At 43.5% G+C, this 11,300-nt stretch overlaps 1 non-coding gene across 1 annotated transcript; it reads left to right on the top strand.

Moving 5' to 3' along the window:
- Positions 1 to 11,227: 11,227 nt before the first annotated feature.
- trnar-ccg (transfer RNA arginine (anticodon CCG)) lies at positions 11,228 to 11,300 on the top strand. The gene has a single exon. It is a non-coding gene; the product is annotated as a tRNA-Arg (tRNA).

Below are 11,300 nucleotides of genomic sequence, written 5' to 3' on the forward strand. Positions count from 1 at the left end.
GTGTGTGTGTGTGTGTGTGTGTGTGTGTGTGTGTGTGTGTGAGTGTGTGTGTGTGTGATGGGCTTTGCAGATATTTGTACCTCGAAAGTTATTAATTGTCTTCATGTATTATGGGATGGCCAGATCTCTGACCTCATTGGATGGTGATAATCTTTAGGCGCAGGCTGAAAACTCACCTCTTCAGGAAGTACTACCCGGAGCCTTCCTCGTAGCACTTACTGTGCACTTACTGTATTCGTATCAGTTCGCTGCACTTATTGAATTTGTATTTGTTTACTGCACTTATCCTATTCGTAGTAGTTTGTAGCACTTACTATATTCGTATTAGTCTGTTGCAATTATTGTTCTCGTAGTAATTTGCCTCTGCACTATACTTTTGCTCTGGTTTATGCTTTAAGATGCTTGTTTAAGAAAGGAGATGCACTGATGACTTCTGGTGACTAGTAGTTCTCTTGAATACCTATGTTGAATACACTTCCTGTAAGTCGCTTTGGATAAAAGCGTCTGCTGACTGTAATGAATGTAATGTAATGTAATGTAATGTAATGGAGATGGATATTCACAGAACCAGTCGTCTATTTTAATTCACTTCTTAAAACGCATTGTTTACAGAACGGCTTTTATGTGATGTCGTCGTTTTATTGTTTCATGTTCATTTGGTTTTAGTATTTTATCTTATGGTCATTTACTATATTTCACTTTATTTTATTTTATTTATTTTATTTATTCATTCTATTTTATTTATTTCATTTTATTTATTTTATTTATTTTATTTATTTTATTTATTTTATTTATTTTATTCATTTTATTTATTTTATTCATTTTATTTATTTATTCATTTTATTTATTTTATTCATTTTATTCATTTTATTCATTTTTTATTTTATTTATCTTATTTATTTTATTTATTTGATCGTCACTTGTTATTTCATGTTGTTTCTTAGTTCAGTTTTATCCTCACCATTGTTCTTAATGTTTCACTGTTTTGCTGGCTTGTCTGTCGAAGCACTTTGTAAACCTTGTTTTTAAAAAGGTGCTATATAAATAAAGTTATTATTATTATAATTATTATTATTATGGATCTGTCAGGAGTGTCTTAACATAAATGCGCAGCAGAGTAAATATGTATCCAGCTCCATCCCATAAGCCACTATCCCATGCATCCACCTCATGGGTCTGTGAAGCTGCTGGTTGGTGACTTGAGAAAAACAAAGTCTGGCTGATGAGTTATAACTTCTTTGGTTTGACGGATGAGAAAGAGAGGAGCAGCTCTAATGGATGTCTATGTGTGAAACCAAAGAACTTGTGATTCAACATGACTGCACGCCGACAATTACGGCCGGGCGCACGCAGAACGCCAGATTACAGCGACACCGACCTGCAATTGTGAGCAGAGCGCTTTGCTCTAAAACACTCATTACGGCACCGACAACACAATCATTTCAGGATGGACTTCATTCAGCCCAATCCTGCGGCTCACACTGGTGTCTGTTCCCAGTTTAAACGTAGTGGGTGTCCTGTGTTGTTGTTGTGTGTAGTGTACCCCCCCCCCCCCCCTCTCTAAGCTCTAGTTACACAGCATTGCCAACTACACACATAGTTGAGACCTGTATATATATCCTGCCTTCCACAGCCTATAACCCCTCTCTAAAGCCGCCTCCAAGGGCATCTCTGCAGCCAGTTCCAGGGGTCACATGACGACCCGATTTACAATATGAGCTGGAAATGAGAGGCTCTTTTTTGATTTATTGTGTGTGTGTGTGTAACCTCGCATTAAATGTACTTTTTAAACAAACGCCTCGTCTGAACAGTTACAAAATTTCGATCAGCAGAGGAAAAAGAAAAAGAGAAGCACAGACGTGTGTACATCCTTCACATTCTTGTCTGGCTGTGTTCGCCGTGTGTAATGTGTGTGCTCATGCATGCATGTGTGAAATCGCTCTGAAATGTGCTGCCATCTGACTTTCTTGTTTGAATGTAAATATGTGTGTGATGGGTTGGGAAGGCACGTATGCGGGTTTTGACCTTTAAATAGCTCCTCAAGGTCGAGAGGAGTGAAAAAGCTGACACTATTTTAAGCCCCATAACCAGAAGACACCGTTACACGGAGAAACCATCCTTTAACGCCAAACACAGCCCTTCACCTTGTCTTGCTGCAGGGTTACAGTATATGACGTTATGGTTACTTAAGCTATCTAAGAAGAGCTCTTCGGGCTAACGGATTAAAAGGAGTGAATGACGAGAATCCCGCCCCGACGTTAAATAGAACCTGCACCACCTGAGACATCACCCAGGTGGAAACTCCCTCATTTGGCTGAACTTTCAAATCCTCTAGCCAGCATCCATGTCATAAGGGTTCATACTACAAACCATTCAACCCCTCAAATGCCTCAGTATGATTGTTGGATCATCTCTCGTATTTATTTTGAAACCTACAATCCAACAAGCGTAGCCGATCGGTCAGGTGTGAGAAGAAGTCGAAACACTTCCATCACTTTTCATGTTTAGAACCAAGTGCAACACCAGGACCGCCTCGGAGAAGAAACGGTCTGAAAGTGTGCGTCAGTTTGAACTGAGGTGGTGTGCGTACGGATTAATCTGCCTTTGAAAAATAGTCCCAAATAACTGTAAATATCCCACATATCTGCTGCTTCAAACATGACAAGACAAAGCTCCAATAATTGCTGAGAACCACCTGCTACTGTTTACTCGTCCTGATCCAAAATGGCTCGTAATTTGCACGACTACAATGCTCATTTCCTTTGTTTGTATGACGGAGCTCCTGCGAAGGTAACCATCAGACTGCTATCACAGACACATGGTTTGTGGAGATAAAGCCTGCCATCTCTCTAATGATACAGCCTGGTGTCTGACAGCAGCCACGCCCAGACTACTGCTGTCTTTTGTCAGCTTGTGTGCACAATAAACATGTGTACGGTGAAAGGGTGGCTGGGGGAGGCTTGACTCAAGGTGAAAGTTAGTCTTCCTGTTTAAGTCCTGCACAGCTCACAACTTTCAGTAGCACAAATGCAACTTTCTACATCTGAACAACAATGTTTACATGCTAGCATCATTCCCTACTAGCAGTAAACACAAAGTACAACCGAGGCCGATGGGAATGTCAGTAGTTTTGGCAGGTATTTGATGATGGTGGCCAAAGTCAGTAGGACACATCCTGAGAGGATCATGAATGTCTGTCCAAGATTTCATGGCAATCCATAAAAAAAGACATGCCTAATGCCAGGTCAAAGCTTACCTCATTCTTCAGTTTGAATGGATGAGAGCAGCCCGAGCTGGTTGAGCTGAAATTGTAAAACGAAATGCTTTATGATGCACAAAATGGAAGCGACAATTCCTAATGTATTCAAGTGCTGTGGATCATTACATTTGGTTGCCTGAAGGTTCTCTGGATCTTACCTAATGTTTCTTCTGTGGTTGAGTTAACCACATATCTTCTGTATTCACTTGTTCCAGTCCCTAAACCGAGCAAAATATTCAAACTCAAGAAGACAATGAGTTGTTTGACTTGTTCTGTGCATTTCTTACCTGGATACTTTGTAAACTCTGCCACCTCCACTAGAACGTAACAAAGGCGGGTTTGAGCACAGCTTGTCCACTTAAAACAAAGTTCTAGAAACTGACCCACTGCTGTGTCTGGCAGGGTCAAAGAGGTTAATTACTAATTAATCCTAAAGCCTCGGGTGATAACATCCTATTTCCTGATGTCTTTCTCTTGGTTTCACAGACGGAATGAAGGAGCTCACCCTCAGTGCTGTGGCTTCTACGCCACATTACTGTACATTCTGCTTGTTTGTCTCAACTTCAGAGGTGTTGGTATATCTGGAGTTGTCGTCCCCATTTCTACTATTACATATGACATGAGTGCAGCAGACAAACCTAGATTAGAGTGAATACAGGAAGCAAAGGAAACAGCAACTGTCTCTGTGCAAAGTTCAACATTTCACCAACTCACACTTCTAAAGCGCTGTGCCAGCACAAAGACAAACCGCTGCATTCTTTTAGAGAAAGGTTTCAACATGACACTAACACTCACTTCCTCACGTTTGGACATTGATGATTTTATGTAAGCTTCGAAAAAACAGCTCTGCTGGGGAGAATTTGATACTCTGAGATTCAAGCTGTTGCTAAATACGAACAAAATATCAGACATGGCTCCTGACCTTGACCACATTGTGCTCTCTGGTGGCCTAGTGTACTGTGCTGCTGTTTGTAGGTGAAACACTGTCAGGAATGCCATGTTGCATGACGTTGGTGCACGATAATCTAGCAAAAAGTGTACAGCTGAGGGATGGAACTGGAGACACCGGCTGTGGTTTGTTTTTTGCTGAGTGGATACATGATATTTTTTTACATTGACGAAATTAAATATATGCAGATAGATAGCGGGAAAGTGTCCTCTAAGCTCTGCTGAGGAACTTGATACCGGTGTGGGTAAAGAAAACGTCCTTGTCAGCCCAATACCCAGTCCCATGTCCACAGCAATCAGTCCAATGTTCAGCCCGTTAGCATCCAGCCTGTTAGCAATCAATCCACAGTAGCACAAGGCTGAGGAAACCCAAGGCCACAGCCTTGCTAGCTCCCAGCATGCTATTCTTCAGCCTGCACCAGTAGCCTCATGTTAAGTGAAACAGAGTTTCTGCAGCCCCAGTTGATGCCCAGCCCTCACCTAGTTCCCATTAAGCTGAAGCAGTCTCAGTTAGTTCCCACTGAGCTGAAGCAGTCTCAGTTAGTTCCCACTGAGCTGTAGCAGTCTCAGTTAGTTCCCACTAAGCTGTAGTAGTCTCAGTTAGTTCCCACTGAGCTGTAGCAGTCTCAGTTAGTTCCCACTGAGCTGAAGCAGTCTCAGTTAGTTCCCACTGAGCTGAAGCAGTCTCAGTTAGTTCCCACTGAGCTGAAGCAGTCTCAGTTAGTTCCCACTAAGCTGTAGTAGTCTCAGTTAGTTCCCATTAAGCTGTAGCAGTCAGTTAGTTCCCACAGCTTAGTTCCCACTGAGCTGTAGCAGTCTCAGTTAGTTCCCACTGAGCTGTAGCAGTCTCAGTTAGTTCCCACTAAGCTGTAGCAGTCTCAGTTAGTTCCCACTGAGCTGAAGCAGTCTCAGTTAGTTCCCACTAAGCTGTAGTAGTCTCAGTTAGTTCCCACTGTAGCAGTCTCAGATAGTTCCCACTGAGCTGTAGCAGTCTCAGTTAGTTCCCACTGAGCTGTAGCAGTCTCAGTTAGTTCCCACTGAGCTGTAGCAGTCTCAGTTAGTTCCCACTGAGCTGTAGCAGTCTCAGTTAGTTCCCACTGAGCTGTAGCAGTCTCAGTTAGTTCCCACTGAGCTGTAGCAGTCTCAGTTAGTTCCCACTGAGCTGTAGCAGTCTCAGTTAGTTCCCATTAAGCTGTAGCAGTCTCAGATAGTTCCCACTGAGCTGTAGCAGTCTCAGTTAGTTCCCACTAAGCTGTAGCAGTCTCAGTTAGTTCCCATTAAGCTGTAGCAGTCTCAGTTAGTTCCCACTGAGCTGTAGCAGTCTCAGTTAGTTCCCACTGAGCTGTAGCAGTCTCAGTTAGTTCCCACTGAGCTGTAGCAGTCTCAGTTAGTTCCCACTGAGCTGTAGCAGTCTCAGTTAGTTCCCACTGAGCTGTAGCAGTCTCAGTTAGTTCCCACTGAGCTGTAGCAGTCTCAGTTAGTTCCCCAGCTGTAGCAGTCTGTTAGCAGTCTCAGTTAGTTCCCACTGAGCTGTAGCAGTCTCAGTAAGCTGTAGCAGTCTCAGTTAGTTCCCATTAAGCTGTAGCAGTCTCAGATAGTTCCCACTGAGCTGTAGCAGTCTCAGTTAGTTCCCACTAAGCTGTAGCAGTCTCAGTTAGTTCCCACTGAGCTGTAGCAGTCTCAGTTAGTTCCCACTGAGCTGTAGCAGTCTCAGTTAGTTCCCACTAAGCTGTAGCAGTCTCAGATAGTTCCCACTGAGCTGTAGCAGTCTCAGTTAGTTCCCACTAAGCTGTAGCAGTCTCAGTTAGTTCCCCTAAGCTGTAAGCTGTAGCAGTCTCAGTTAGTTCCCACTGAGCTGTAGCAGTCTCAGTTAGTTCCCATTAAGCTGTAGCAGTCTCAGTTAGTTCCCACTGAGCTGTAGCAGTCTCAGTTAGTTCCCACTGAGCTGTAGCAGTCTCAGTTAGTTCCCATTAAGCTGTAGCAGTCTCAGTTAGTTCCCACTAAGCTGTAGCAGTCTCAGTTAGTTCCCATTAAGCTGTAGCAGTCTCAGATAGTTCCCACTAAGCTGTAGCAGTCTCAGTTAGTTCCCATTAAGCTGTAGCAGTCTCAGTTAGTTCCCACTGAGCTGTAGCAGTCTCAGTTAGTTCCCACTGAGCTGAAGCAGTCTCAGTTAGTTCCCGTTGTCCGTCTGAAGTTCTGGGCTCTTTTTTGGGGCCTCCAGGCCACTTATGCGTTGCGTTCCTCCTGCCTGGGCTCTTCATAACAGATCAACCAACCGACCGACCGACCTTCAGCTTGTGCAGATTTTTTGTTTTTGTAAATACGCTGGACAACACACTGAACCACTGGTCAGTCACCACTGGAGCAGTAGATGACAACACAGATGGTGCCAGAAAAGCCAACTGATGCGTGTTCTCGTACTAAAACAAACATCATGAGAACCAGCAGCTTGTGTTATTTACATGCAGTGACATTTGGACTTAAAAGGCCCAAAACACATTCAGAGTTTGGCTGAGGTCCTGGTTGGAGAAGCAGGTAAAGTTAGGGCACACATGAGCACAGTGCTGACACAGTAATACTACTGTTCCCCTGCTACAATTCACAAAAAACAAAAGAACAGAGTTAATAGTAAAGCCTGTTCTTTCCTTTACATTCTGCCGTATAGAATGTCTGAAGTGCTCTTGTCAGTCTCAAGCCAAGGCCAGGCCATAATGCCCCAGAGGTCAATAATTGACAGAGGATCATTGTGGAAGGTTTAAATGTCCTTTCTCAAAGGCACTGGTTAATGTGTAAGAGTTGTGAAAAGAATCTGTGGTTTCATTTAACTTGTTTTCAACCCGACTCCCACCTACCTGAACCCTCACGATTCAACACTCTATCAAATATAAAATAAACAACTATTAGTTTGAACGCAGATAATCGTTTTTATAATGATGACAATGATGACAAACAAAGGTTGAAGTCCAAATCTGTGGCTTTCTATCTGTTCAAACTACAGCAGGATGACAGACCGTATATCCAAATCTCTATGTGTAAATATATGCCAGATTAACAGCCTTTTCACTGTTTGAGATTAGAATAGGAATATCATAAAACATACACAGAAGTGAACCTGATCTGCTTCCAAAAAAGCACATGTGAGCGACTTCAAGTGTGTGACATAATAACTGATTTGTCTCCATTTGTGTCGCTCTGTTGCTGATACACTCAGTCAGGGTTAATGTTTTGTCTTTTGTAGGACTCTGTCACCCAATCCGCTGCAGGCAGGCCCGTGATGTCACGATAAGAGTAAAGGTGGGACATAGATATAGGGCTGCTGATATTTCATCAGCTCCTTCGCCGTCATCGATATGCAAACTTGGAACACAAAATGGGACATGGAGGACTGTAAAGGAAAGCATTGTGTGTGCAGAGTGGGATCTAGAAGTGAGCTTGCATATATGATTAAAAAGACTAAATAAACCACGAAACAAACAGGCTTTTTTTAGTCTTTTGCAGAAGTCATTACTTCTGCTTGTGCCACTCCAGTCTTAAGTAGACGGTACATATGATATGAGCACCTGCTGGTGTGCACTGTGTAATGAACACCCCCCCCTATTAAACTTTCATTGTTTTCCCCTCTTGTCTCCATGCTCTTAACCTGTTTCATGCAGATCACACATCCCGACTGGCCGCTCTCCCGAGGCTGTGGTGAAATATATGTTCTTGCGAAACTGCGCGCTGGTTACAAATTAATCCACATCTCACTCCCGTTCAGCTGCTGCTTAGCTCAGTGCAAAGTTTACTACTCATTCCTTCCAATAATTCATGTGATGGTTAATATTTGAGCCAAATAGATAACTAACTGATCTACAGAATTAGACTCGGCTGTGAACTAGGAGCAATTCATCACAACAAAGTCACACTATAGAGGTTATGAAACTTGTCTGTTCGAGGTAGGAGAATCCCTTTTTGTGAAGGGAACTCTTCACTTTTGGGGAAATCTGCTCGTTTGCAGTATTAGCCAAAGTCAGATGATTGTGGTTTTGGCAGAAGTTGAAAGGTTTCATATTTCATTTTATTGGAGACTCATCTATGCAGATGATTGAACTATCTATATCTATCTGTTTAGCTCATAAAAAAACAACAAATACAACAACACGGTCGGTTCTCTGGCGCGTCTGCCTGAGGAAAACCCCGTCGGGTTCTACTTGGTGAGACCACGGTAGGGTGACCTTGACTTCATGACACTGCATGGTTCCCTAGTCTCTTACAGGTAAAGCAGAACAGCCCCAGAGCTGCAGTGCGACCTTATATGAACACCTGTTGAAAGGTAGAACAGAGTACAGGAGAACACGAGAGACAAAAGAAACATTGTGATTGTAACTGAAGCCATGATGTCCTTGAAGCGCAAGGTGGAAGTAACACAACACACCCTGTCGAAGTCGATCTGACCCGCAGCCATATAAAGCACGGAACCATTAACAGGCTCTCTTTGGGATTGATAAGGGAATCTTAAAGATGTACATCAGAGAGCAACTGAATCCACACCTCCAGCACTTATTAACGGACACACAGCTGTTTATTACAACGAGAAAACATTTTGTAATGATTTATTATAAGGCAGCACACAAGTGACTTCATGAAATGAGACAGTGACGATGAAGCGTAAAGCTTGGAGATGAGACAGAGTGGTAGTGGACGTCACCGGCTTCTATTGTGACGACAACAAAAGTCATCGTTACGGATCACAAGCCGGTAGCGCATAGTGTCAACAAAGTCTGTTTTTTGAAGGACAATCTGCCTCTGGACTGCCCTTCACCCCTCCGCTCTCACCTGTCCTCTGCACATGGCCGGACCAGTTGTCTGGTATGTTCAGTCAGGTTGTGGCGCTCAGGGTGGGCATTCAAATGTACGTTAACCTGACACACACCGGATGGTTTGTTACAAAGAACCATCTGTGGAACCATAATTGGAAACTGTTTGGATAATGGCAGGTGATTGGATGAAACATCTGTCAATCAACTGCTTACCGAAGCGGGTCAAGTAGTAGTCGGGAGAAGAGCAAAAAACCTTTTTGTAACCTTAATTCCTGACTTTTTTCAAATTAAGGAATGCTTTAAATATATATATATATATCTTAATATGAGGGGAAACCTCTCAAAGTGATTTAAAGCACCCAGATCGGTACATTGGCACCCATCTACCGAGCATCGGGGATATTGGTGACAAGAGGTGCCTGCAAAGAGCCAAAAGGGATGATTTATCATCTGCTGAGCTCTCAGAGGAGAAAGCAGCCTCGTGCATCAGGCTTTGAGACTCCACAACTCCACCTCATCCTCCAGGCTCCACCGTAGACACATGACATTGAACATACCGTACCACTGCCTTCTGCACGACCCTCATTCTCACCACACGTAGCCTGACGGGGCCATAACTTAGGTTTCGCTGTACAACCGGGTGTTGTAAAATGAAATATATATGTGACCTTGAAGTCTTGAGTTACTGTCACTTATTAGAATACCTGAGAGTTAATCAGCATTTCAGTGATAAAAGATGTGAGCAGCCATTACTAATGTACTTCAGTTTTAGTTTTTAAGTCAGAAACTAGGAAACAGCGAGTGGATCTGTGTTATATGTGGTGCAAACATTTCCGCTGACTCTGCAGGTGAGTGTCAGGAGTCACCTTGTCCCTGCAGAGGATTTCTCTTCCTGCCTTCATCTTCCTGCTTCTGTGTCCAGCCCCCTTCTTTTTCTTTTTTTTTTTTTTTATACTTCCTCTTCTATATATCTGCATGACTAACATCCACACCGCTCGTCTGCTGACTGGCTCTGCTGCTTCTTCTTTCACATGGGATCGAGGGCCACACTGACCTCTGGCGTTTGACATAGAAACGGTGATCGTCACCTACTTCCCTACTGTATATTGCAGTTTTACTCTGCAAGAGGAGCCTGCAGTCATCTGTGGGCCCGCCCCCTGCTGGATCACCTGAGCAGTGAACCAGGAAATGATGACTGCGGCAAGTGTAGTGTCCTTCGAATGCTCACCTTCAACTTCAGACCGTCTCAGCCCTGCGTACATTCTTCTATTTCCATGAAATATTATCTGACAGGAAGCATTTAATGAGAATGAGTTCACTGTTCAGATACGATTATACGATACAACACACACACACACACACACACACACACACACACACACACACACACACACACTGGTCTTTTCACCAGCATGAAAAGTGTTATTAGTAGCAACAAAACATTTCCACATCCAGGACTGACACACACACACACACACACACACACACACACACACACACACACACACACACACAATAGAGAGAGTCAGGTTGCTGCGTCCTCCAGATGTCACCGGCGACGGAAAAGTACCGTCCCAGTCCGCCTCACCTCACCTCCTTCTTGAGGAAGAGGGGGATTCAACTAGCAGCTTCCTCCTCACTTTGCCCTCTTTTCTCCTGTTCTTCACTTCTGCTGCTGTTCTCTGAAAGCTGCTGACTGGGATTTTTCTTTTTTTTTTTTTATTTCAGCTGCAGCTGCACGAGCAGAGAACGAGTTCACTGTGTTCTATCCCACATCCAGACACATTCACACTCCTACACTTCCTAACTCTTAAACCAACTGGATCCTACGCTGATGATGCAAACTCTACATGTTCAGTTTGTCACACAGCATCCGTGATGCACACATCTGATGTGAGCCTGATGACATCACTGTGACATACTTCTGTTATTTCAGACTCGACAAAACTCCACCAGAGCCTCAGACGACATTGTAAAACTTTGTTCACTGGCTAAGTACCTCTCCTCCTGATAAGAAAACCGATCACCACGTGTGAAATGAGCCGTATTTAACCTTCCGAGTCACCTTCACTTTGTTGAAGACCATCAGATGCTTTTAAAAGCGTTTGTAAGCGCAAGAAAGATTACCTTAAGGGAAGATTATTACGACAGTTTTCAAAGTCAAGAAATACCCGTCCTACTTTTATTTTCATTTTATATTGCGTCAGATAATCACAGAACAGGCCCAGTGGCCTAATGGATAAGGCATCAGCCTCCGGAGCTGGGGATTGTGGGTTCAAGTCCCACCTGGGTCG

Source organism: Anoplopoma fimbria, chromosome 22 (assembly GCF_027596085.1).
Source record: "Anoplopoma fimbria isolate UVic2021 breed Golden Eagle Sablefish chromosome 22, Afim_UVic_2022, whole genome shotgun sequence".
Classification (NCBI taxonomy): domain Eukaryota; kingdom Metazoa; phylum Chordata; class Actinopteri; order Perciformes; family Anoplopomatidae; genus Anoplopoma; species Anoplopoma fimbria.